The sequence below is a fragment of the Pongo pygmaeus genome, chromosome 21 (genome assembly GCF_028885625.2).
Source record: "Pongo pygmaeus isolate AG05252 chromosome 21, NHGRI_mPonPyg2-v2.0_pri, whole genome shotgun sequence".
NCBI lineage: Eukaryota > Metazoa > Chordata > Mammalia > Primates > Hominidae > Pongo > Pongo pygmaeus.
The window spans coordinates 44,241,319-44,267,995 of NC_072394.2; positions in this window are offsets into that span (position 1 = coordinate 44,241,319).

Consider the following 26,677-nt stretch of genomic DNA (forward strand, 5'->3'; position numbering starts at 1 on the left):
GTTGTATTTTGATATTCCTTAACTGAATTTTTCAACTCCAGAAGCTCTGATTAATTTCTTTTAAGATGTTTATCTCTTCCTTCATTTCCTGGATTGTTTTACAGGTTTCTTTACATTGATTTTAAACCTCATCTTGAAAATCATTGAGTTTTATTGTAATCCATGCTTTGAATTCTTTATCTGATACTTCTGGGTTTCCATTTTGGTTGTGGACTATTGCTAGAGAGCTAGTGTGATCCTTCGGTGGTATCACAACATGCAGGTTTTTCATGGTGCCAGAATTCTTATGCTGGTTCCTTCTCATTTGGAGATGCTGGCACTTCTAATTTTTGTAATAATTTTCATGATGATAGGCTCTCCCCCTTTTTCTTTCCCTATATTACTATTGTTTTTTTTTTCTTTCCCTTTCTCCCACCTTGCTAGAGGGTGTGACTGTAGGGTATGTCGGGTAGGGTTTTTTTGGCTTTGCTTCTATGGTCCTATGCACTTCCACCAGTAGGTTTTATACTGGGTTGTGCAGTTCAGCATGTGGGCCAATAGATGGCACTTATGGGTGAGAGCCAGCATGGTGCAAGCAGATGGGTATGTACCTGATCTTTATTTACTGTGAGATGCTCTCTGTTGTTTTAGGTGATGGGCTGGACCACAGAGTGCTCCTTGCCATGTGCTTCCTGTTCCATGGGGTAGGGTGACACAGCTAGGCAAAGCTGGAGCCCCGGCTTGCCCAAGAATATCGCCGTGTTGAATGTAGGTACCTTGCCTGATGAGGGTGGCTGGGAGGAGCTCCTAGTGAAATAAGCTGAGGTCTCTGCATGGGGGTGGGGTGGGGGGCTGCACCAGCCCCTCATCCTTGATAGGCAGGAATGTGGACTGCTCTTCTGTTCCAGAGCTCATGACTCCTAAATCAGATGCACATCATAGCCTATCTCTGGACCACAGTGTGGTTGAGAGGCTTGGGGATTGACTAATTTGTGATTGTCTGTGGGAGTGGTTTTTGGGCAGAACTTCATCACTCAACCTAATACAGATGCTCTGTGGCTCCCCTCTTCTCCAATGTGATAGTGCTACTTCTTTGTGTAAAAGGATGGGGAGCTCTGTCTTTGGGCCTGTGCAGGGGTTTGTTGGTTGTGGTGGCATTGGCTAGTTGGGCCAGTCTAACTTCAGGATCTGGGGGAAAGGTCAGGTGCCAGCAGAACTGGAATGGGTTAGGTAGTTCTCTAACTCCCTGGCCCCTAGATGGCTGGGTGGACAGAGGGTATAAGTCCTGATGGGACTGGGGGCTCAGGTGCTGGCTGTGATGGGAAGGATTGGGCCAGTCCGCAGGTCACTAGCTGAACTCTCAGATGGGGTGAGACAGGGTGCTTAGGTGGTGGGAGCCCGAGGGAAGCTCCTAAGTTATGGGGGTGGGGTTTTAAGTAGGGCTCTGGGCCAAAGCTGAAATGCTCATGCAGGGCAGCGTGGGTGCACTAGAAGCCAGAAGGCAGCAAGCCCCATTTGGGAGAGGGCAGGGAAGGTGGGGGGATCATGAGGAAAGAATCTGGCTGCTTCTGTAGGGCAGCTGCTGGTGTGCTGGAGGCTCCAGTAAGGGCACTCATGCTTTTTGTTCTCTCCCCAGCCTTTGGGGAAGTAAGAGTGGGGATCCCAGTGCCAGGTCAATGGCTGAGGGCCAGTCAGTTGCCTCTGGGAGCTCCACGCTAGAGAAGCACAGAGCCGTGGCAGATAGGAGTGATCAAGCAGGGGTGGGTGGCTGTGCTGCGGGCCCAAACTGGGAGATCCTGCCTGGTGAGGAGCAGTAAGGGCATGGGATCGCCTGGAAAACAGTCTGGCCTCTTCTCCGTAGGGGAGCTGCGGCGAGCTGGAGGCCACAATACCTCTCTGGCTCTTTGTTCCCTCCCCAGCCTAAAGGCATTGCAGCAGGCCTGTAGGGTTACCTCTGAGAGCTGCTTCCCAGAGAAATGCAGAGCCATGACTGGCCAGAGTGCTCAGGCAGGAGTAGGGTGGCTGTGCTGGCGACCCAGGCCAGTGGGCCTTGCCTGGTGAGGAGCAGGAAAGGTAGGGCCTACAGTCCTGCTGCTCCTCAGCACCATGGAGGTGGTCCCTAACCTAGGGCTTGTGGAAAAGCCGGTCCTTCCTGGTTGGAGGGGCTATGGCAGCTGGTGTCAGGGTATTCAGGGATCCAAGGCCCCTGGGGCTTCACATGGGCTTGAGCAGTGGCTCTGCCCAGACTCCAGGTGGCTCTCTGTGTTCACCTGGAGCCCTGGGGTGGTCATGGGAGATCTCCAGTACACAGGATTGCAGAGGTCTGTGGTGGAAGTGTGGGTCCCTGGGGGGCTCTTGCTCACTCACCCTTTCCCGCAGTAAGGGAGCTTCCCATGGCTCCATGTTGATCTCAGGTGGGTGGCTGCCCTACTTTATTCCTCTCTGCTCTCTGTGAGTCTTGATGACTCCTTGATGAATCCCAACGTGACCTCCTGGACGATCCATGTGAAGAGCTAGTGTTCAATGCCACTTTGTCTCCTCTCTGTGAGAGTGGTGTGTACTAACTGCTTCTAGCCAGCCATCTCAAGTTCTCCCTAGCAAATCTCTATGAACACACAATCATTTAGGACTAGGGTTGAACTCCTAGCCTTCCTCTGATAGAGCCAACCCAAGGCTGGTCTATAAGATGCTGACAGCCCTGGTCCCCTGGGTCTCTCAGGCTGCTTGCAGATGACACAGTGATAGGGCCAGTGGGGGTTGAGGGAGTGACCCAGACTAGGGGCTGGCTTCCTTGCCTCCCTGAGCTGCCATTTCCTTACAGCTGGTGAACTCTGAGCATGCGCCTTGATGAACACTGCTCTAAGACTTTAGAACCCTCCCTGGCTTCTGAGTCTTGCTTTTCTAGATTCTTGATGCTGATTCCTACTCTGGTACTTGCCACGGGGACCAGGCCTGGGGACTGGGGAAGAGTGGCAGCACCAGCCTTGCCGAGGGTCATGGCTATCCTGGGAATTCTTCTCTGGGCAGAGTCCAGGGGCTTGTACCCTGTCCCTGGTACCACTTAACTGTTGGCAGCAAACCCTCCCTCCACCTTTTAAGCTGGCAGGACTCGCCCATGAATGCTTCGCCTGCTGGCCCATAATCAGATAAAAGCATCAGTGAGATTTGTGGCCTGTGTTCAGCCCCTCCCCTGCTCCTTCTCCGCTCTGACCCAGCTCTATTCTCTCCACTTGTTCTGTATTTCCATGGCCCGGACTTCATCCACAGTTCAGGTGTTGACAGTCATTGCCCTAGCATTTTAACCCACAGAGTCTGACTACTTTTATTATTCTGTTGTCTTGGTAGAAGTTGCTGCCCAAGACCTGTCTTTAAAAATCCCTGTTCTGGTGGCTCATGGTCACCCAGGACAGCCAGACTCTTGTGAGGGATGTGTGTATGAGTGTTGGGTGGGGAAGGGGCTTGGGTGAACACAATAGGACTTGGTAGAAGCAAAATCAAGGTTCGGCCAGGTCAGTATGAGGGGTCCTGACCTCTGATAATCAGCCCACAAGGCGGAAGCTATGGGGGTCCTAACAGAACTTACCCAATTGAGCCACTCCTGGGGCGCCAGAAACCCCATGTTGAGGATTCAGCCAAGTTGGGAGCCAGAGATGTGGCTGTCAAAGGTGAGAATAGGTGGCTAGTTAAAGGTGACACTGGGAAATTTTGTCAAATGTTTTATTGGTTCAGCAGCATCTTTGCCCTTAAAGGTGATGCTTGGGGGACAATGAATGGTGACAGCTTTAAAGTCCTTCTACCTAACTTGTCTGCAAATAACTGAAAATTCAGTATCCTTGTCTTGTGAGCCTAATGAGAGAGTTGTAACCTCAGTGGGGAGTGGTCCCACCACAACTAAAAGACTGAGCTATAACGTGGCAGCTGACTGAGGCTGCTGGGAAGGGCAGCAGGGGTCAGCATAACTGAGAGTAGGGATGACCACCAAGAAGAGCATGAGAACCACTGTCAGGGTCCTGCCAGGGGAGGGGAGAGACCCTGGAGCTGCCTAAGACAGAAGGAAAAAGAGAATGGATAACCACACAGAAGAGACAAGGTTTGCTCTTCCCACAGAAACGCCACCTGCTAGCCGTGGCTACCCCACACCAGGCAGCCTTCAACCCCTGTATGGGCTGCAGCTGGACAGAGCTGCTGTGGACATATTTCTACTGAACTGCAGCTCTGCCATTGCAGACACAGAGGGTTATGCATCGTAGGGAAAGCATGGAGAAGTAAGTGTGGGCCCCTCTGACTTCCACGGATGAGGCTAATTAATCTCATAAGTAGAAAAAGCCTTGAATTTTATAATCTGTGAAGTCTTTAAAAAAATCCTTGTTCTGAAAATAAAGTGAAATAAACACATACATTGTATCTGGTACAGGGTCTGACTCACAGAGAGTGCTCTGGTTTCAGACAGACTGAGCTCACGACTCCAATATTTGTTTGATAAACCTTGGCCTTGGAATCATTTGCTGGGCAGAGCCCACCAAGCTGCCCCTCTGCCCTGTCCTGCACAGCATGGAAAACTCAGTCTCTAAACTCATGAACATTCATGGATGTGCCAATGCTAGTAATAAATGGCAATAGTGCACATTCATGGGGCATTGTATAGTGTGTTTATATCTGCTATGGTGTGAATGTGTCCCTCTAATGTGTTGGAAGCTTAATCCTCAGTGCAACAGTGTTGGGGGCTCGGGCCTCATGGGAGGGCTCTTTAGGTCATAAGGCTTCTGCCTCATGAATGGATTAATGCTGCTATGAAAAGAGCTTGCAGGAGTGAGTTTTTTCTCTTCTGCTTTTTTGCCATGTGAGGACACAGCATTCATCTCCTTTTTGTCCTTCCACCTTCTTCTATGTGAGGACATAGCAAGAAGGCCCTCACCAGACACCAGATGCTGGTGTCTTGATCTTGGACTTCCCAGCCTCCAGGACTGTGAGAAAGCCATTTCTCTTCTTTATAAATTATCCAGCCTCAGGCGTTCTGTTATAGAAACACGAACGGAATAAGAAAACATCCATTACTCTAATTTAAGCTGCAGCAAATCTTTGCTCAAACAAAGATAGAAGTTATAGATTAACTTGAAACAAACCCACTTTTATAATCTTTACAATAACAGTATTGAAAATTATCCTTATTTTATAGATAAGAAAACATTTATCCAACAATGAAACAGAGTGTCTTCTTATACCTCCCCTTTTCTCTTTGTTTCTCTAAGAACCATGTTCGTTATTCATTGCCACTCTCCATGTTAGTTCTCATTTGGAGAATTGCTACAGTCTCTTTTTTGTTCTCTCTGCCTCAAAGTTCCCTCCTCCATCCTACTGTTCACTGCAATTGCTCCAAGACTAAAAAGTAATCATGCTACTCCTCTGCTTAAAAGGTGAAAATTAGTCTGGGCATCATGGCTCACACCTGTAATACCAGTGCTTTGGGAGGTTAAGGTGAGAGGATTGCTGGAGGCCAGGAGTTTGAGACCAGCCTGGGCAACATAGTGATACTCTGTCTCTACAAAAAATAGAAAAATTTAGCTGGGTGTAGTGTGTGTACCTGTAGTCCTGGCTACTCAGGCTGAGGCAGGAGGATTGCTTGAGCCCAAAAGTTTGAGGTTACAGTGAACTACCATTGTGCCACTGCACTTCAGACTGGACAACAGAGTGAGACCCTGTCTCCAATTAAAAAAAAAAAAAAAGGTGCAAAGCAGTCCCAGTTTTCCCCTGGATAGAGTCCACATTCTTTAGTGTGATGCACAAGACTGTCCTTTGTCTGATACATGTCAACTTTTCCAGAATTATTTCTCATCACACATTGCCCTGAACGCCACTAACATTCTTTCATATATGCCAGGGTAGACTTTGCTCAGCCTGAGCCTATACTGGTTTATCTATTTAATTTTTAATATTTTTAGAAATAAGAACTCTTGGAGCTTTTGAAAAATAACAAGCTGAGCTCCATTTTCAAATTAATTAATTTCTGTTATCTTCAGTTATTCCTTCTGTCCCCTCTAGTTAGGATTACTTGATTGTGTTAACACCCTGTTCTGCTCCCCACTCCAGGTGGGCTCAGCCCCCTTGGCAATAGTGAGGGTAGGGAGAACATTTGAGCAGAAGTTTTTCTTGCTTATTTTGATCCTAGGCTTTATTTTCTTGGTGTGTGGTTACCTTTATGTACCCACATTGACCAGTAGAACTGTCAAAGCTGGGTGTATGTGAATTTTTACCTGCACTGACTGATGACAGGAGAGTCCATAGGGTAGAAGTTAGTCTGTAGCACCCCACAAGTTTTGAAACCTACAAAGTTGGTTTCATATATTATAAGACCTGAAATCCTCTTTTTTTGATTTTCTTTTTAAAATAATTCAATTTAGGTCCCTTCCTGTATTTCTTCTGCAATTTCTCCATTTCCACCTACACGGAACCATATAAAACCATATTAAGTAGGCATTTCCTGTTGTTTCTTCAGTCATTCTACTTTAAAATGAGGGTCGTTGTCTTAGACAACCTTGTTTGTAGTCCTAGGCAATCTTGTTTGGTACCTGAGGGATAATCATGAGAAAACGACAAATCTTACAGTAATATACATATTTGTACAAGTGTGCAAAGATGTGTGAGTAAGAATATTTATTGCAGCAGTGTTTGTAATATCCAAAATTGTAAACAACTGAAATGTCAGTCAAGAGGGAGCTTGTTAAATGCATATGATTACAGCCATACAACTGAATATCATGTTTCCATTGAGAGAAGCCTATATGTACCAATATGGAGAGTTACCATTTATATGCTTAGGTGAAAAGAACAAATTTTATGTAAAGTACAAAAGTATGATTCCATTTCTGTTAAAAAGAGATTATTATACACGTATATACTTTTAATAGCCTAGAAAGTTTTTTAAGGAATATTCACCAAATTGTAAAATTAGTTAAGGTATTGGTTGGGGGATGGTTGTAGTAGGGAATGGAATTACAGAAGAGAGGACTTCATCATCTAATTTATATATTCCTGAATATTTACTTTTATCTTTACAAAAACAATGTGTTACTTTTATAATCAGGAAAAAAGCTTTAAAATGTATATCTTCTGAGATGCAACTGCAGCAATTATAAGTGGAAAATTTATTGCCTCTAATGCTGGAATTTCTAAACAGAAAGAATGAACATGAACTTACAGATAAATAAAATATGAGTAGATGTCACAGTGGTTTAGGAATAAATGGACGTAAGTAAAAAGTAAAGCGCAATTAAATAGAACAAATACAGAGACACAGATTAATTTTGACACCAGCTGGAGCCAGCAACACATCTAGCAAATCTAGCATCTATCTAGTTATGCTTCTGTGAAAAACATGGTTTGCAAAACACTTGAAAGGAGCAACCAGGTCTTATAACTGGTGGAGCATGTAGCTCAGTGTGGTTTTGGTTTCTGATTTTTGTTTGAAACAAAAGTTGTTCAAGAGACAGGATGTTTCTTACTAATTAGGCTTCCTTTTTTTGTTTGTGTCATCTTTTGTGCCAGTTTTTGTTACTCAAGTTTATGGTATTTTTGAAGAATGTGTTATGTGCTATTTCTTTTTTTCTCCTTTATTTTTAAATTTCAATAGTTTTTGGGGACAGGTGGTTCCTGGTTACATGGATAAGTTGTTTAGTGGTAATTTCTGAGATTTTGGTGCACTCGTCACCCGAGCAGTGTACACTGTACCCATGTGTAGTCTTTTATCCCTTACCTCCCTCTTGCCCTTCCACCTGAGTCCCCAAAGTTCATTATATCATTCTTAGGCCTTTGTGTCCTCAAACTTAGCTTCCACTTATAACTGAGAACATACAGTTTTGGTTTTCCATTCCTGAGTTACTTCACTTAGAATCATGGTCTCCAACTTTATCCACTTTGTTGTGAATGCCATTATTTCCTTCTTTTTATGGCTGACTAGTATCCCATGGTATATAGATACCATATTTTAAAAATCTACTCATTGGTTGATGGGCATTTAAGCTGGTTCCATATTTTTGCAATTATGAATTGTGCTGCTATAACCATGTATGTGCAAGTGTCTTTTTCAAATAATGATTTCTTTTCCTCTGGATAGATACGGAGTAGTGGGATTGCGGGATCAAATGGTAGTTCTACTTTTAGTCCTCTAAGGAATCTCCATACTGGTGTGGATTTACTAAGTTTTCTTCAGAATTAACTTCTGTAAACAATCTATGGGGCCTTAAAATGTATGCTTGTTTTTGAGCATACATTTTGAAGGTGTAGAGTTTGAAATTTATCTATTGGATAGACCTTATAAATTTTATTAATCAGGTCCTGTGCAGTTTTGATTATTTTTAGTCCCCTTGATCTGTCCTGGGATAAGAACTGTAAGTCTTTTTTTTTTTTTTTTTTTTTTAAGTTCTCCTTGTATTTACAACAGTTTCTGTATTACATATTTTGATGACACATGCTACTTAGTGCTTGAACGTTCAAAGTATCTATGTTTTCATCATGCAGTACTATTTTTATTATAATTGGCCCCATTCTTCCAGTTTAATATCTTTTTTTGTTTCTTTTTGAGACAGAGCCTTGCTCTGTCACCCAGGCTGGAGTGCAGTGGTGCAATCTTGGTTCAGTGCAACCTGTGCCTCCTGGGTTCAAGCAATTTCTCCTGCCTCAGCCTCATGAGTAGCTGGGACTATAGGCACACACCACCACACCTGGCTAATTTTTTGTATTTTAGGGTTTCATCGTGTTGCTCAGGCTGGTCTCGAACTCCTGAGCTCAGGCAATCTGCCCATCTTGGCCTCCCAAAGCACTAGGATTACAGGCATAAGCCACCATGCCCGGCCTTATCTTTTTACTTTGAATTCAAATTTGATATTATCACAAAAACATTGATTGCTTCTTTTTCTTTCTTTTCTTTCTCTTTTCTATCTCTTTCTTTCTTTCCTTTCTTTCCTTCTTTCTTTCCTTCCTTCTTTCTTTCCTTCCTTCTTTCTTTCCTTCCTTCTTTCTTTCCTTCCTTCCTTCCTTCCTTCCTTCTTTCTTTCTTTCTTTCTTTCTTTCTTTCTTTCTTTCTTTCTTTCTTTCTTTCTTTCTTTCTTTCTTTCTTTCTTTCTTTCCTTTCTTTCTTTCTTTCTTTCTTTCTTTCTTTCTTTCTCTCTTTCTTTCTTTCTCTCTTTCTCTCTTTCTCTCTTTCTTCCTTTCTTTCTTTCTTTCCTTTCTCTCTTTCTCTTTCTCTCTCTCTCTTCCTCTCTCTTGCTCTCTTTCTTTCTCTCTTTCTTTCTCTCCTTCTTTCCCTCTGTCTCACTCTCTCTCACTCTGTCACCCAGGCTGGAATGCAGTGGCCCGATCATGGCTCACTGCAGCCTTGACCTCCTGGGATCAAGAGATGGTCCCATCTCAGCTTCCCAAGCGGCTAGGACTACAGGCATGTGCCACCACACCCGGCTAATTTGTGTATTTTTTTGTAGAGATGGGGTTTCACCATGTTGCCCAGGCTGATCTTGAACTCCTGGGCTCAAGCGATCTGCCTGCCTCTGCCTCCCAAAGTACTGGGATTACAGGTGTGAGCCACCGCACCCAGCCAATTTCTTTTTTATATAACAATTTTATTGGGATATCATTCACCTACCATATAATCTACCAGTTTAAAGTGTACAGTTCAATGAGTTTTAGTATATTCAGAGAGTTGTGCAACCATCACCACAATAAATTGTGGAGCATTTTCATCATCTCAACAAGAAACCTACCCACCAGCAGTCACTCCCCATATTTATTCCAATCTCCTGAGCCCTAGGCAGTAACCAATCTACTCTCGTGTCTATAGATTGGCCTATTCTGGACATTTCATATCAATGGAATGATATAATATGTGGTCTTTTGTGACTGGCTTCTTTTATTTAGGATGTTTTCAAGGTATATAAATGTTACATCCATGAAGTAACAGTGCTTCATTCCATTTTATTATGGAACAATATTACATTATATGGGTATACCACATTTTATTTATCTATTCATCAGTTGATAGACATTTGAGTTGTTTCTACTTTTTGCTATTATCCTTGCTATGATCATCCATGTACAGTTTTTTTGTGTGGGCATGTTTTCATTTCTCTTGATTATATACCTATCTTTACAAAAATAATGTGTTATTTTTATAAGCAGGAAAAAAGCTTTAAAATGTGTGTCTTCTGGGATGCAACTACAACAATTGTGAGTGGAAAATTTATTGCCTTTAATGCTAGAATTTCTAAACAGAAAGAATGAAAATGAACTTCTAGACAAATACAATTGCTGGGTCATATGGTAACTGTCTAACCTTTTGAGGAACTGCCATGCTGTTTTATTGTCTTCTGTTTTCCAAAGTGGGTACAACATTTTACACCAGCAATGTATGAGGATTCCAATGTGTGCACATCCTCACCAATACTTTTTATCTGTATTTTTGATTATGGACCATATAGTGAGTGTGAAGTAGTATCTCATTGTGTTTCGACTTGTATTTCCCCTGACAGGTAATGATGGAGTTTTCACAATATAAATTTTGTAATTCTTTTGTTAAATATCCCCTCAAATATTTTATTCTTATTGATGCTATTATAAATGGAATTGTTTGCTTAGTTTTCCTTTTTGGATTGTTCATTGCTAATGTATAAAAATACAATTGATTTTTGTTTTCATTTTTTTTTGACTTCCAACTTTTAAGTTCAGGGGTACCTGTGTGGGATGTACAGGTTTGTTACATAGGTAAATGTGTGCCACTCTGGTTTGCTGCATATATCATCCCTTCAGCTAGGTATTAAGCCCAGCATTCACTAGCTGTTCTTCCTGATGCTCTTTTCTGACAGGCCCCAGTGATTGTTGTTCACCCCTATGTGTTCATGTGTTATCATTCAACTCCCACTTATTAGTGAGAACATGCAGTATTTGATTTTCTCTTCCTGTGTTAGTTTGCAGCTCCATCTATGTCCCTGCAAAGGACATGATCTTGTGCCTTTTTATGGCTACATAGTATTCCATGGTGTCTATGTACCACATTTTCTTTATTCAGTCTATAATTGATTGGCATTTAGGTTGATTTCAAGTATTTGCTATTGTAAATAGTACTGCAATGAACATACACTTGCATGTCTCTTTATAATAATTTATATTCCTTTGGGTATATACCCAGTAATGGAATTGCTGGGTCAAATGATATTTCTGCCTCTAGGTCTTTGAGGAATTGCCACACTGTCTTCCACAATGGTTGAACTAATTAACACTTCCACCAACAGTGAAGAAGCATTCCTTTTTCTCCACAACCTTGCCAGCGTGTTTTTTTTTTTTTTTTTTTGACTTTTTAATAATGGCCATTCTGACTGGTGTGAGATGGTATCTCATTGTGGTTTTGATTTGCATTTCTCTGATGATCAGTGATGTTGAGCTTTTCTTCATGTGTTTGTTAGATGCATGTATGTCCTCTTTTGAAGTGTCTTTTCATGTCATTTTCCTACTTTTAATGGGGTTGTTTGTTTTTTTCTTGTAAATTTGTTTTTTTGTAGATGCTGGATGTTAGACCTTTGTCAGATGATGGATTGCAAAAATTTTCTCCTATTATGTAGATTGTTTACTCTGATGATAGTGTCTTTTGCTGTGCAGAAGCTCTTTAGTTTAATTAGATCCCATTTGTCAATTTTTGCTTTTGTTGCAATTGCTTTTGGCATCTTTGTCATTAATTTTTTTCCCATGCCTATGTCCTGAATGGTATTGCCTAAGTTTTCCTCTAGGATTTTTATAGTTTTGGGTTTTACATTTAAGTCTTTAATCCATCTTGAGTTGATTTTTGTATATGTTTAAGGAAGGGGTCCAGTTTCAATTTTCTGCATTTATTATATAGGGAACTCTTTCCCATTGCTTGTTTTTGTCAGGTTTGTGAAAAATCAGATGGTTGTAGGTATGTGGTCTTATTTCTGGGTACTCTATTCTGTTCCATTGGTCTGTGTGTCTGTTTTGGTTACTGTAGGCTTGTAGTGTAGTTTGAAGTTAGGTAGTATGATACCTCTGGCTTTGTTCTTTTTGCTTAGGATCATCTTGGCTATTCAGGCTCTTTTTTGGTTCCATATGAATTTTAAAATAGTTTTTTCTAATTCTTTGAAGAATGTCAATTGTAGTTTAATGGGAATAGCATTGAATCTATAAATACAATTGATTTTTGTATATTGATTTTATATCCTCAAACTTTGCTAAACATTTATTAGTTCAAATTATTTTTCAGTGGTTTTCTTAGAATTTTCTGTATATAAGATTCTTTCATCTTAAATAGAGATAATTTACTTATTTTCCAATATGGATGCCTTTTCTTTCTTTTTCTTGCCTAATTGGTCTTGCTAGAACCTCCAGTACAATGTTAAATATAAGTGGACATCCTTGTCTTGTTCCTGATCTTAGGGGGAAAGTATTTAGTCTTTCATTATTAACTATGATGCTGGCTGTGAGTTTTTCATAGATGCCCTTTATGAAGTTGAGAAAATTCTCTTCTATTTCTTGTTTATGAAGTATATTTATTTTGATAAATGTTTGATTTCCCTCCATCTCTTGAGATGATCATTTGGTTTTTGTCCTTTATTGATATTGTACCTTACATTAATTGATTTTCAGATGCTAAACCAACCTTGTGTTTCTGAGATAACTGTACTTTGTCATGGTAATATGATCCTTTTTTTATATTGCTGGATTAAGTTTGCTAGTGTTTTTTTGAGCATGTTCTGTGTCTATATTCATTAGAGCAATTGGCCTATAGTTTTCTTTTCTTACGATATCTTCATCTGGTTTGGGTATCAGGATAATGCTGGCCTCATAGAATGAGTTGGGAAATGTTACCTCCTCTTCTAATTTTTGAAGGAGTTTGTGAAGAAATGGTTTTACTTATTTTTCAAATGTTTGGTAGAATTTACCAGTAAGGTCATGTGGGCCTGGGCTTTTCTTTGTGAGATGTTTTTAACTTAGGAATTGAGTCTCTTGACTTGTTATAGATCTACTCAAACTTTCTATTTTTTCTTGAGTAAGTTTTAAGAGTTTGTCCGTTTCATATAAGTTATCTAATATGTTGGCATACGTTTGTTCATAATACTACTATGTAATCCTTTTTCTTCCTGTAAGGCCATTAGTAATGTCTCTTGTTTCATTCTTGATTTTAGTAACTTGAGTCTTTCTCTTTCTCTCTTCTGTTTTTAACTAACAGTTTGTCAGTTTTTTTCATCTTTTTAAGTAATCAACTTTTGCTTTTGTTGATCGTCTTTTAAAATTTGCTCTTTCACTAATTTCTACGTAAGCTTTAGTACTTCTACTTGCTTTGGGCTTAGTTTTCTCTACTGTTTTTTGTTTACAGTTTTTACCTGAGAACTCTCCCTCAATGAGAAATTTGCACTCAAATCCCCATCTCAAGCTCTGCTCCTAGGAAACTTGACCTAAGACATTCTAGGCAGAAATTTCCTCTTACTCTAGCATTTGGCCACTTTTTCTCCAGCTCCCGTCTCTCGTCTCTGTCTCTCCTTACTTTCCCAAATGTAGTTTAATGGTATAGACTTCCAAGGCCCAGACCTTAGGACCATAAAAGAGCCAATTTACTTCTCCTGGGCTTGAGAAAGACATGCTCATCTTAAGTAGCAGAAGTCAACAATAAGGTTGAGTTTTCTTATGGTGCTACATTAAATCCTTAATATAACTCTCCCTATTATATTAGGAAGGTCACATGTTCACTAGCTATTTTTATATCTTTTGTAAGTTATCACTTTCTGTTATTTACCATTTTTTTTTTTGTAATTTATGTCTCTATGAGTAATGCTAACCTTTTGTCTGTAACAAACAAATGTTGAAAATATTTTTCCAAGTTTATTTATTGGTCACACAGAAGGTTTATTTTTTATTTTTATTTTAATTTTTTGAGACAGAGTCTTGCTCTGTCACCCAGGCTGGAGTGCAATGGTGCAATCTCAGCTCACTGCAGCCTCCTCCTCCTGGGTTCAAGACATTCTCCTGCCTTAGCCTCCCAAGTAGCTGGGATTGCAGGCACCTGCCACCATGCCTGGGTAATTTTTGTATTTTTAGTGCAGATGGGGTTTCGCCATGTTGGTCAGGCTGGTCTCGAATTCCTGACCTCAGGTGATCTGCCCACCTTGGCCTCCCAAAGTGCTGGGATTACAGATGTGAGCCACTGCGTCTGGCCCTACATTTTTATGTAGTACAATCTGTCAGTCTTTCCTGTTTGGTTTCTGTTATTGACGTGATGTTTTAAAAATGCCTTCACCATCCTGGAGTTATAAAACTATTTACCTAAATTTCCTTATGGTATTCTTTTGCATACCCTTTTTATTTTTACATCTTTGATTGATTTTTGTGTGTGTGTAAAGAGTGAGATAGGCATCCAGCTTAATTTTTTCTCCGAAGGACTAGTAAATTGGGAGAGGTGTACCAGAGTGTTTTCCTAGGTCTTGATTCTATGATAGTAGCCATGTGAAGTTAAGTAAGTTAATTCCCTTCCCCAAGCCCCATTTTCTTATCTGTAAAATGAGGATAAAATGGCAGTTATCTCACAGCGTTGTTGTGAGAATTACAGGAGAAACTACATGTAAGACATTGCCTACACTTAAGTGTTAGCTATTTTTATTATATAGTTCTAGATACTAGCTATAGATATTAGCTATTTTTATAATGTGGCTCTGTTCTGATAGCCATGTGAGATCTCTTCTTCCTGCCCATTTCTATGAGAGTTTTGTTGGTTCAGAGTTCTTAGAAACATTTTTTCCCTAATTAAAAATGGAAAATTATTTGTACAACCTCACATGCCCTCAAAACAGATAATAATAATAATAAAAATAATAATAGTAATAGACAATGGCTATTTTGCACACACATATGGGAACAGTGGGAGTAAGAGATGTGGGTTTATGTGCTTTCGTTGACTACAAGTTGTAAAAGCCAAGAGAGCTCATGAAGAGATCCAATCAACATCACCCTTTGCTCAAATGTAAATTGCAAAAGAAACTGAGTTGCAAAGTGCTCAAGCATATGCTCAGATAATTTCCAAAGTTTGTTTTTAGTTTCTACATTGGCAAGAGAGCAAGTACTTTTCTACTTCCCAGTGTCTTCAGGGGCTGGAGACTTCTCTGTTTCCTCTTTTGCATACACTTGGCCTATCGATTATTTAAAATCAATTCTCCAGCACACTTCCTATTGATTTCTTTTCATTTTGAAGTTTCCTTTTTTTTTAAATTATACTTTAAGTTCTGGGATACATGTGTAGAACGTGCAGGTTTGTTACATAGGTATACATGTGCCATGGTGGTTTGCTGCATCCATCAACCCATCATCTAGGTTTTAAGCCCCGCATGCATTAGGTATTTGTCCTAATGCTATCCCTCCCCTTGCCCCTCACCCCCTGACAGGCCCCAGTGTGTGATGCCCCCTCCCTGCATCCATGTGTTCTTATTGTTCAACTCCTACTTATGAGTGAGAACATGTGGCGTTTGGTTTTCTGTTTGGTTTGTGTTAGTTTGCTGAGAATGATGGTTTCTAGCTTCATCCATGTCCCTGCAAAGGACGTGAACTCATCCTTTTTTATGGCTGCATAGTATTCCATGGTATATGTGCCACATTTTCTTTATCCAGTCTATTATTGATGGGCATTTGGGTTGGTTCCAAATCTTTGTGATTGTGAATAGTGCTGCAATAAAAATAGGTGTGCATATGTCTTTACAGTAAAATGATTTATAATCCTTTGGGTATATACCCAGTAATGGGTTTGCTAGGTCAAATGGTATTTGTGGTTCCAGATCCTTGAGGAATTGCCACACTGTCTTCCACAATGGTTGAACTAATTTACACTCCCACCAACAGTGTAAAAGCATTCCTGTTTCTCCATATCCTCTCCAGCATCGGTTGTTTCCTGACGTTTTAATGATCGCCATTCTAACTGGTGTGAGATGGTATCTCATTGTGGTTTTGATTTGCATTTCTCTGATGACCAGTGATGATGAGCCTTTTTTTTTTCCATATGTTTGTTGGCCACATAAATGTCTTCTTTGAGAAGTGTCTGTTCATATCCTTCACCCACTTCTTGATGGGGTTGTTTGTTTTTTCTTGTAAGTTTGTATAAGTTCTTTGTAGATTCTGGATATTAGACCTTTGTCGGATGGATACATTGCAAAAATTTTCTCCCATTCTGTAGGTTGCCTATTCACTCTGATGATAGTTTCTTTTGCTGTGCAGAAGCTCTTTAGTTTAATTACTTCCCATTTGTCAATTTTGGCTTTTGTTGCAATTGCTTTTGGTGTTTTAGTCATGAAGTCCTTGCCCATGCCTATGTCCTGAATGGTATTGCCTAGGTTTTCTTCTAGGGTTTTTATGGGTTTAGGTCTTACGTTTAAATCTTTAATCCATCTTGAGTTAATTTTTGTATAAGGTTTAAGGAAGGGGTCCAGTTTCAGTTTTCTGCATATGGCTAGCCAGTTTTCCCAACACCACTTATTAAATAGGGAATCCTTTCCTTATTGCTTATTTTTGTCAGGTTTGTCAAAGATCAGATTATTGTAGGTGTGTGATGTTATTTCTGAGGCTTATGTTATGTTCCATTGGTCTATATATCTGTTTTGGAACCAGTACCATGCTGTTTCGGTTACTGTAGCCTTGTGGTTTGAAGTCAGGTAGCATGATGCCTCCAGCTTTGTTCTTTTTGCTTAGGATTGTCTTGGCTATACAGGCTCTTTTTTGGTTCCATATGAGATGTAAAGTAGTTTTTCCTAATTCTGTGAAGAAATTCAGTGGTAGCTTGATGGGAATAGCATTGAATCTATAAATTACTTTGGGCAGTATGGCCATTTTCACAATATTGTTTTTTCCTATCCATGAGCATGGAATGTTTTTCCATGTGTTTGTGCCCTCTCTTATTTCCTTGAGCGGTTTGTAGTTCTCTTTGAAGAGGTCCTTCACATTCCTTGTAAGTTGGATTCCTAGGTATTTTATTCTCTTTGTAGCAATTGTGAATGGGAGTTCACTCATGATTTGGCTCTCTGTTTGTCTGTTATTGGTGTGTCGGAATGCTTGTGATTTTTGCACATTGATTTTGTATCCTGAGACTTTGCTGAAGTTGCTTATCAGCTTAAGGAGATTTTGGGTTGAGACGACAGGGTTTTCTAAATATACAATCATGTCATCTGCAAACAGAGACAATTTGACTTGCTCTTCTTGCTATTTGAATAACCTTTATTTCTATCTCTTGCCTGATTGGCCTGGCCAGAACTTCCAATAGTTGAATAGGAGTGGTGAGAGAGGGCATCCTTGTCTTGTGCTGGTTTTCAAAGGGAATACTTCCAGCTTTTGCCTATTCAGTATGATATTGGCTATGGGTTTGTCATAAATAGCTCTTACTATTTTGAAATATGTTCCATCAATACCTAGTTTATTGTTTTTAGCATGAAGGGATGTTGAATTTTATCAAAGGCCTTTTCTGCCTCTATTGAGACAATCATGTGGTTTTTGTCATTGGTTCTGTTAATGTGATGGATTATGTTTATTGATTTGCGTATGTTGAACCAGCCTTGCATCCCAGGGATGAAGCCAACTTGATTGTGGTGGATAAGCTTTTTGATGTGCTGCTGGATTCTGTTTGCCAGTATTTTATTGAGGATTTTTGCATCGATGTTCATGAGGGATATTGGCCTGAAATTTTCTTTTTTTGTTGTGTCTCTGCCAGGTTTTGGTATCAGGATGATGCTGGCCTGATAAAATGAATTAGGGAGGCGACTCTCTTTTTCTATTGTTTGGAATAGTTTCAGAAGGAATTATACCAGCTCCTCTTTGTACCTCTGATAAAATTTGGCTGTGAATCTGCCTGATTCTGGGATTTTTTTGGTTGGTAGACTATTAACTACTGCCTCAATTTCAGAATTTATTATTGGTCTATTCAGGGATTTGACTTCTTCCTGGTTTAGTCTTGGGAGGGTGTATGATGAACACATACTTTCTACTGAAAAGAGCTGAACCTGTCAGTATCTCATATTAACATCATGTTGCTGTGAAGACAGAGTCCATGCTTCTTATCATGATGTAGGTTCAACTCAGGGAGAAGTGTCTAGTCTTTATAGTATATTACAGGGTAATTATAAGGCAATAACTGGTTCTCTGGTAGTTGAGACAGGGATGGATATTGTACAGCACAGGCTGCTCCACCCTGACACTGGAGGCACCTATTGTAAACAGACAGGGGCTGGTGTTTTCTTGCCGATGTGCACTGTGATTGTAGAAAGTGTGGTAGGCACTGTGAGTTTCCAAGTGAAGATGCTGTAATGGGGGATGATGTGAGTTGAAGGCTAAAAAAAAAAAAAGTGGGGTATGACTTGTGTACAACTAAAGAGAAAAGTTGGTAAAAAGGGAAATGAGAAAAGAAAGACTAACACTAATGTGAGGTAGGACGCCAAGGCTCTAGGAGACAGCCTATGGGGGAACAAGTGGAGGTGGGCTTCTGCAATGCTGAGGCTCAATACTGCAATGCTGAGGTGGGATTCTGCAATGCTTTGAGGCTCAAGGACCCTGCTCGAAGATAGCTACGGGGCAGCCTGGGTTAACAATGCTGACTTAGACAGCTCTTTCTTCCATCCTTCTCTGAGACCAGAGGGGATGGGTACTGGCAAATTCGGGATCAGAGTAGGGGTTCTTAACTTGGGGTCCATTGAAAGGTCTTTGATAGAATTCCGGGAGTCTGTGAACTCAGAAGGGAAAAATATTACGTTTCTATTTTCTCTAATATCTAATTGAAATTTACCATTTCTTTCAGTTACTGAATGTAGGCACCAAATTACAGTAGTATTAACAGTGTCTGTGACTTTGTTACCAGTAAAAAAAAATCACAGATATTTTAATTTCACATTAGAGTTATTGCAGATATATCAAACATCATTCATACTCATCACTACTTTGAAATTATGGATATTATTAGGCCCTCTGATATATCTTGTTTAATACATTAATAAAGAAGCCCATATGTTCTTATAGCATATTTTAAAAACATTTTGATGAGTGTATTTTAATATTTTTGGTTTCCTGTGTCACCCATTGTTTTTTATTTTATGCATTTAAAAATAGTATTCTGAGAAGTGATTCATATGCTTCAACAGATTACCAATGTAGTACTTGGAAAAAAGGTCAAGAAACACAAACAAATGGATAGGAGGAATGAATATTGTGAAAATGGCCATACTGCCCAAGGTGATTTATAGATTCAGTGCCATCCCCATCAAGCTACCAATGACTTTCTTCATAGAATTGGAAAAAACTACTTTAGAGTTCATATGGAACCGAAAAGGAGCCCCCTTTGCCAAGTCAATCCTAAGCCAAAAGAACAAAGCTGGAGGCATCACACTACCTGACTTCAAACTATACTACAAGGCTACAGTAACCAAAACAGCATGGTACTGTTACCAAAACAGAGATATAGACCAATGGAACAGAATAGAGCCCTTGGAAATAATACCACACATCTACAACCATCTGATCTTTGACAAACATGAGAAAAAAAGAAATGGGGAAAGGATTCCCTCTTTAATGGTGCTGGGAAAACTGGCTAGCCATATGTAGAAAGCTGAAACTGGATCCCTTCCTTACACCTGATACAAAAATCAATTCAAGATGGATTAAAGACTTAAATGTTAGACCTAAAACCATAAAAACTCTAGAAGAAAACCTAGGCAATACCATTCAGGACATAGGCATGGGCAAGGACTTCATGACTGAAACACTAAAAGCAATGGCAACAAAAGCCAAAATTGACAAATGGGAAGTAATTAAACTAAAGAGCTTCTGCACAGCAAAAGAAACTACCATCAGAGTGAACAGGCAACCTACAGAATGGGAGAAAATTTTTACAATCTACCCATCTGACAAAGGGCTAATATCCAGAATCTACAAAGAACTCAAACAAATTTACAAGAAAAAAACCAAACAACCCCATCAACAAGTGGGTGAAGGATATGAACAGACACTTCTCAAAAGAAGACATTTATGCAGCCAACAGACAAATGAAAAAATGCTCATCATCACTGGCCATCAGAGAAATGCAAATCAAAACCACACATCTCACACCAGTTAGGAATGGTGATCATTAAACAGTCAGGAAACAACAGGTGCTGGAGAGGATGTGGAGAAATAGGAACACTTTTACACTGTTGGTGGGACTGTAAACTAGTTGAACTCTTGCAGAAGACAGTGTGGCAGTTGCTCAAGGATCTAGAACTAGAAATACCATTTGACCCAGCCATCCCATTACTGGGCGTATACCAGATGGATTATAAATTATGCTGCTATAAAGACACATGCACACGTATGTTTATTGCAGCACTATTCACAATAGCAAAGACTTGGAACCAACCCAAATGTCCATCAGTGATAGACTGGATTAAGAAAACGTGGCACATACACACCATGGAATACTATGCAGCCATAAAAAAGGATGAGTTTGTGTCCTTTATAGGGACACACAGATGAAGGTGGAAACCATCATTCTGAGCAAACTATTGCAAGGATAGAAGACCAAACACCGCATATTCTCACTCAGGTGGGAATTGAACAATGAGAACACATGAACACAGGGTGGGGAACATCACACACTGGGGCCTGTCATCAGGTAGAGGGAGGGGGAAGGGATAGCATTAGGAGATATACCTAACATAAATGACAAGTTAACGGGTACAGCACACCAACATGGCACATGTATACATACGTAACAAACCTGCACATTGTGCACATGTACCCTATAACTTAAAGTGAAATAATAATAATAAAAAAAATGGCCTAGATTTTAAAAAAAAGTCAAGAAATGCTGGGTTAGATGGTGCAGAAGGGGTAGATAGCTAGGGAGACTCTTATCTTTGGAACCTAGAGGGAGGAGGTTGTTGTCAAAGAGAAAATCGAGAGGATGCTTTGGGAGGTGTAAGGACCCGAGTGCCTGGACTTTTGACCATGCATTGCTGCTGTAGTTTGTTCAGGGTGGTCCTCAGGTCTGTGCTGGCTCCCTGGGCAGATGATGGAGCTGAAAGAACATGAGTCTCAGGGCCTGTTCAAGGCTGGTGGACCTAGGTCTGGAAAGATAAGCTATGGTAAGAATGCTGCTTGCATGATTAGTCTCAGATTGTCTATCTGATAACTGAGTTGGCAGATCTGAGATTAAGAGCTAGGCTTGCTGCAGACCGACTGGGTCAGCATGGACTAGCCACGTAACTTCTTTTTTTTTTTTTCTTTTTGAGACAGAGACTTGCTCTGTCACTCAGGCTGGAGCGCAGTGGCGCGATCTCAGCTCACTGCAATGTCCACTTCCAGGGTTCAAGTGTTTCTTGTGCCTTAGCCTCCCAAGTAGCTGGGACTACAGGCATGACTAATTTTTGTATTTTTGTAGAGATGGTGTTTCGCCATGTCAGCCAGGCTGGGTCTCGCCATTTTGGCCACTCCTCCATGTTGGCCTGATCCATGGATCACCTCAAGTGATCCATTCACCTCGGCCTCCCAAAGTGCTGAGATTACAGGCATGAGCTACTGTACCTGGCCCAGCCATGTAACAACTTCTTTTTTTAAAAGATGGAGTCCTGCTCTGTCACCCAGGCTGGAGTGCAGTGGCGCAATCATAGTCCTGCTATGTCACCCAGGCTGGAGTGCAGTGGCACAATCATAGTCCTGCTCTGTCACCCAGGGTGGAGTGCAGTGGCGCAATCATAGCTCACTGCAACCTTCACCTCACAGGTTCAAGCAATTCTCCTTCCTAAGCCTCCTGAGTAGCTGGGATTACAGGTGTACCACCAGGCCTGGCTAATTTTTTGTATTTTTAGTAGAGACAGGGTTTCATCATGTTGGACAGGCTGGTCTCCAACTCCTGACCTCAGGTGATCCTCCCGGCTTGGCCTCCCAAAATGCTGGGATTACAGGCGTGAGCCACTGTGCCCAGTAGCCATGTAACTTCTGACCTCTAGTTTCCTCATCTCTAGATTGCCATTCATTCAGTTAATATTGATTAAGCTCCAAGCACTGTGTAGGAGACTGAAGTCTCTGCAATCATTGAGTGGATTAAATGAGATGCTGTGTCTGAAAGCACTTTGAAAAGAGATGCTCCCATTGAATCAGTTCTTTTTAAAGTTATCCATATTTTCTGCTCTTTAGTCAAGTTGCCTGTTGAAGAGAAGAGACTTGGGTCTTTCCAAAAAGAGTCAGCCTAGGGAGTTTGCAGCTCCACTGGGTCGACCCTTCCAGTCACCCTGACAATGCAAGGTAAAGCATCAGGACCAAATTCCAGAAATTTTTTTTTTTTTTTTTTTTTGCCAGATGAGACCAGACTGCTGGATTCAGTTAGAGCTTTCAGCCTGGCTAACAGGGTGTGCATGGTTATTTATGCGCTGAAGTGCTCTGAGAATTAAGCTCATTCAATGTCACAGTGATTGGTTACTTAAGAGGCCTGAATCATCGTAACTGAAGACTGTCATTTGAATGTATGTCACACTGCTTGACTTAGAAGTACAGCACAGTTTGTTGCAAGAAGGCCAAAGGAAAAAAATGTTCATGTGTTGAAGGCAAAACAGGCAGGTCAGGGCAAGTGGGCCAGACCCTGCTGTGATCCAGAAGTCACTGGAAGGCTTCAAGATACCCTTTTCTCTTGGTAGAACACAAGAGGGCATGCCAGCTTCTAAATCAACACAGTTCTACCTTCCCAGGTATAGGCCTTCTGGAAACAAGATTTTAGGTCATCACTAAAGGTGACAACCTTTGCCGATCACACCTCTTACATTGTCTATCTTCCAACCTTGGCTACCAGCCCTACTTTTGGGAGTTTGACAGCTGAGGCCTTGCAGAACCTGTGAACTCACTGGTGTGGCAATGGCCACAGAAGAGCTGATTCTAATTGTAAAGATAGCAGAAGGTGAAAAGCTTGGGCTCTGGCTCCAGACTTCTCAACTCCCACCATTGCACTGACTGGCTGGGTCACCCTGGCTAGTTGCTTAGCATGTCTGAGCCTGTTTCTTTATCTCAAACATAAGAACGGCAGTAGCTATCATACTGGATTTTCTGAAGATTAAAAGAGAATGATTGTAAAGCACTTGGTTCCATGCCTGGTCTACAGTAGGTGCTAAATCAACGTTAGCTGTTGTTACTACTGGGGGGTTGCTGTGGATGGAAGCAAACTTGTCAGACCCTCCTGGGTTGTGTTGCTTTTCCCAAACCCCCTTTTCTTCTGGCATTGTGTCTTCTGCTCTGATTGGTGTCCTCTCTCTATTCCTAGGAAAATTCTTGCACATTTTTCTCTTGGTCCTTTAGTTTAAAAACTTGGCTTGTGTTTCCCCCAAGAACAGAATAAACAAATCTCTGTTTATAAGGCTGTAGGATTCTGAAGGAAAGTTCTTCAGAATCTTGAACAAGGTCAGGAAATGTCACCTTCTAACTTCAGTGCTTGGAAAATTAGTGTAAGGGACGGCAGGGGAAGGAAGGAAAGGACTTGGCCACTTCTTAAACTGAAGGGACGATTACATCACTTGTGAGTGGCATGTTCTTGGATAAATGGTTTAACCTGTCTGAGCCCAGGGCTGTTGTGGCTGAGACAGTGCTATGTCCACCACAGACTCTCCTTTCTATGGTACAGTGTTGATGTTTTCACTAAGGGGTGCCTGTCTAGCCAGAAATTCCACATTCCACCTGCACTTCCATTTAAATGAGGCCACTTGACCAGTTCTCCCCAGTGGGATGTGAATGGCAGTGATGCATCCTTTGTGAGCTGAGGCTTTTAAGAAGCTGGTGAGGCTTCCTATGCTTTCTTTCTGCTCCTGCTGGCTGGAAACAAAGGACACTGAGACACCCGGGGGACGGTAGAGCCACAGGAAGGACCCTGGGTCCTTAAATCAACATGTGGAGGAAAGCCAGCAGCCAGCGATGGATACTTGCATTGGACTTTTAAGTGAGTGAGAGGTAAGTTTCTATTATGTGAAGATATTGCAAATACTGGGTTTATTTGTTATAATAGCTAGTGTTATTCTAACTAATAAAGCCATCATATAAAAGGGGTATACTAGTTTGAAGTGCTTCACAAACCCAGGTTGCAAATGTCATATTCATTGATTTATTCATCTGTTCGCTTTCAAAAATAAATATTTGTTAAGCACATTCTGTAGGCCCTGCTCTAAGTGCTGGAGATACAGTGAAGTGCAAGACAGATGAAAGCCCTGCTCATATAAGGCATTTACAAATACAAGGATGATGAAAATAACCTCCTTCCCCTCTTCCCGCACTGGTGATATTTCATCTCCATCAAATACTTGCTTCTAAACCATGCTCTTTCCTGCCTCCATGCTGTTGGAGAAGTGTTCTCTTCCTGTGAACTCCTTCTCTTTATAGACCCAGCTCCCCCATGGGCAGCCCCTGAGGAGAGAAACTCCTCAGGCCAAGGCAGCAACTCCCTTCTACCTGTCTTCCTGCCCTGACAACAGCATGAGCTGTGTTGTAAACTATTTGCTTCTTTATGCACTGATTTCCCTCTGCAGTCTGTGACCTCCTTCTCATCCATCTTTGTATTCCAGACTATTGCACAATGCTGGGCACACAGCAGGTGCTCGCTGAATATTTGTAGAGTTAATTTGAATATAAAATCACCAGAAATGACTATTTGGTTTTCTCAGGAGCCCACAAAATGCATTGTGTGTGTATTATTTTTATTTTTTTGAGACAGAATCTCCCTCTTTAGCCCAGGCTGGAGTTCAGTGGCTTGATCTTGGCTCACTGCAACCTCTGCCTCCCGGGTTCAAGCGATTCTCATGCCTCAGCCTCCCAAGTAGCTGGGATTATAGGCATGCACCACCATGCCTGGCTAATTTTTGTATTTTTGGTAGAAACGGGGTGTCACCATGTTGGCCAGGCTAGTCTTGGACTCCTGACCTCAAGTGATCCACCTGCCTCAGCCTCCCAAAGTGCTGGGATTACAGGATGAGCCACAATGCTCGGACTGCATTGTGTTTTGAAAGCAGCTTTTGTTTAGTGTCAGTGTCTAGAACACCAGCCCCTTTCACTCTGTGCATGTGGTGACTGAGCTGATTTCATGTAGTATGTGCATAAATACTCGTATTTCTCAGATACAGGGCAAGATTTCTTTGTTTTCTTGTTTGTTTCCTTGCTTCCCCTGGTTGCAAAACATATCCTCTCTACCTCCTGGCAAATCTGACAACACGTCCTCAGATTGATGAAACAGAGTCCGCTAGGTCCTCTTGATGGGGGACATGAGGGTTTGGGGTAAGGGTGGAATGAGACGAGTTTCCATCTGTGAATACTCAGATTTTGTTCTTCATTCTTCAAATTCTCATCAGACTGACAGCCAGTGATGCATGGGTGAAGATAAGACCACAGCTGAGAAATCTCTTCTGTTTATGGCAGAGGTCATTTCATTGTCATTCCCTGGAGAACCTTATTGCAGGAAGATAGGGAGGAAGAGAAGAGAGCACCCATTCCGTGAGCACCCTTATCTGTCAAAGGTCCCTGGTGTCTCCCCTTTGGGCTGGAATAAAATGAGACTTTAGTTATGGAAGAGAAGAAAGAAAGTGGTTTTTATGATAGGAGGAGGCTGAAGAAAGGGAAGCAGGGTGAATGGACTATACTCAGGGAGGATCAGAGGTTTGAGTGGAGATAAATGAACAAAACCATCTTGGAGACCAGATTTTTCAGAGGGTGGGGGCATGGAAGAGACCATCAGTTCTTTGAAAAGGGAAATTGGGCAGAAGTAGAGGAGTTCCTCTGCAATAGGAGAGGGGAATGTTAAGGGGATTAGCAGAGGAGTCTTAAAGTCAATGTCATCTGTTTTGGGATGCTGAAGGATGTTTTGCTCCCTTTAAATGGTGATTGATCTGGGAAAGACCCCAATATATGAAGCAGACCCTCAGGAGTACAGGTCTAAAGCCCCAGGAATGCTCGCCACGCCTGGGAAGCTCTGTTACTGGGAACAGTGGTGCTAATGAGAAACCCAATCATGCCTTTTGGGGTTACTGCTATTGGTGGCCTGCTCAGAGCCCCTTTATTGGGAGGTGTGCCCATCATCCCTCAGCTACTGGGAGTGCTGTAGCTAATGGTTTCTACCTAAGAATTGACCCTGAATGACTGAAGGTACATCATCTGGCAGTACGTGGGAGGTTGGTCCCCCACCTCCTTGGTGTGTCAGTGACTGATACAGGTGCACAGAATGTCAGCTCCTTGCCTTAAGGCAGATCAACACTGTGGTGTGATTTATGCTCCAGAGCTCCCAATGGATCAGGCCAAGGCTAGATTTTACCCCAAACCCCATCCTTACTGGACTCTTCCTTCCCTCTTCTACTTCCTTCCCTCCCTTAAGTATTTCTTCTGAGAACTTTCCCTTGATACAACACCTGCATCTGAATCCCTATCCCAGCTTCTGCTTCCAGAGGACTCATCCCAAGACATCTACTCTGTGCCAGGTTCCATGGTGGTCCTCACAACAACCCCATGGGGCAAGACTGCTTCCTTCTTGCCCCACACTGCCCCCTTGGCCCAGAAGGGGCTTCCAGACTCCCCTGCAGCCCCCTCACTGGTCGCTAACCCTACTGCTTAGAGCTTAATGTTCACTGGGCCACCTTTTGCTAGTAAGCAAGGCCTCTGCATGTCACTGAGCAGTGTCTCTGTTCTGCCTGCCCCT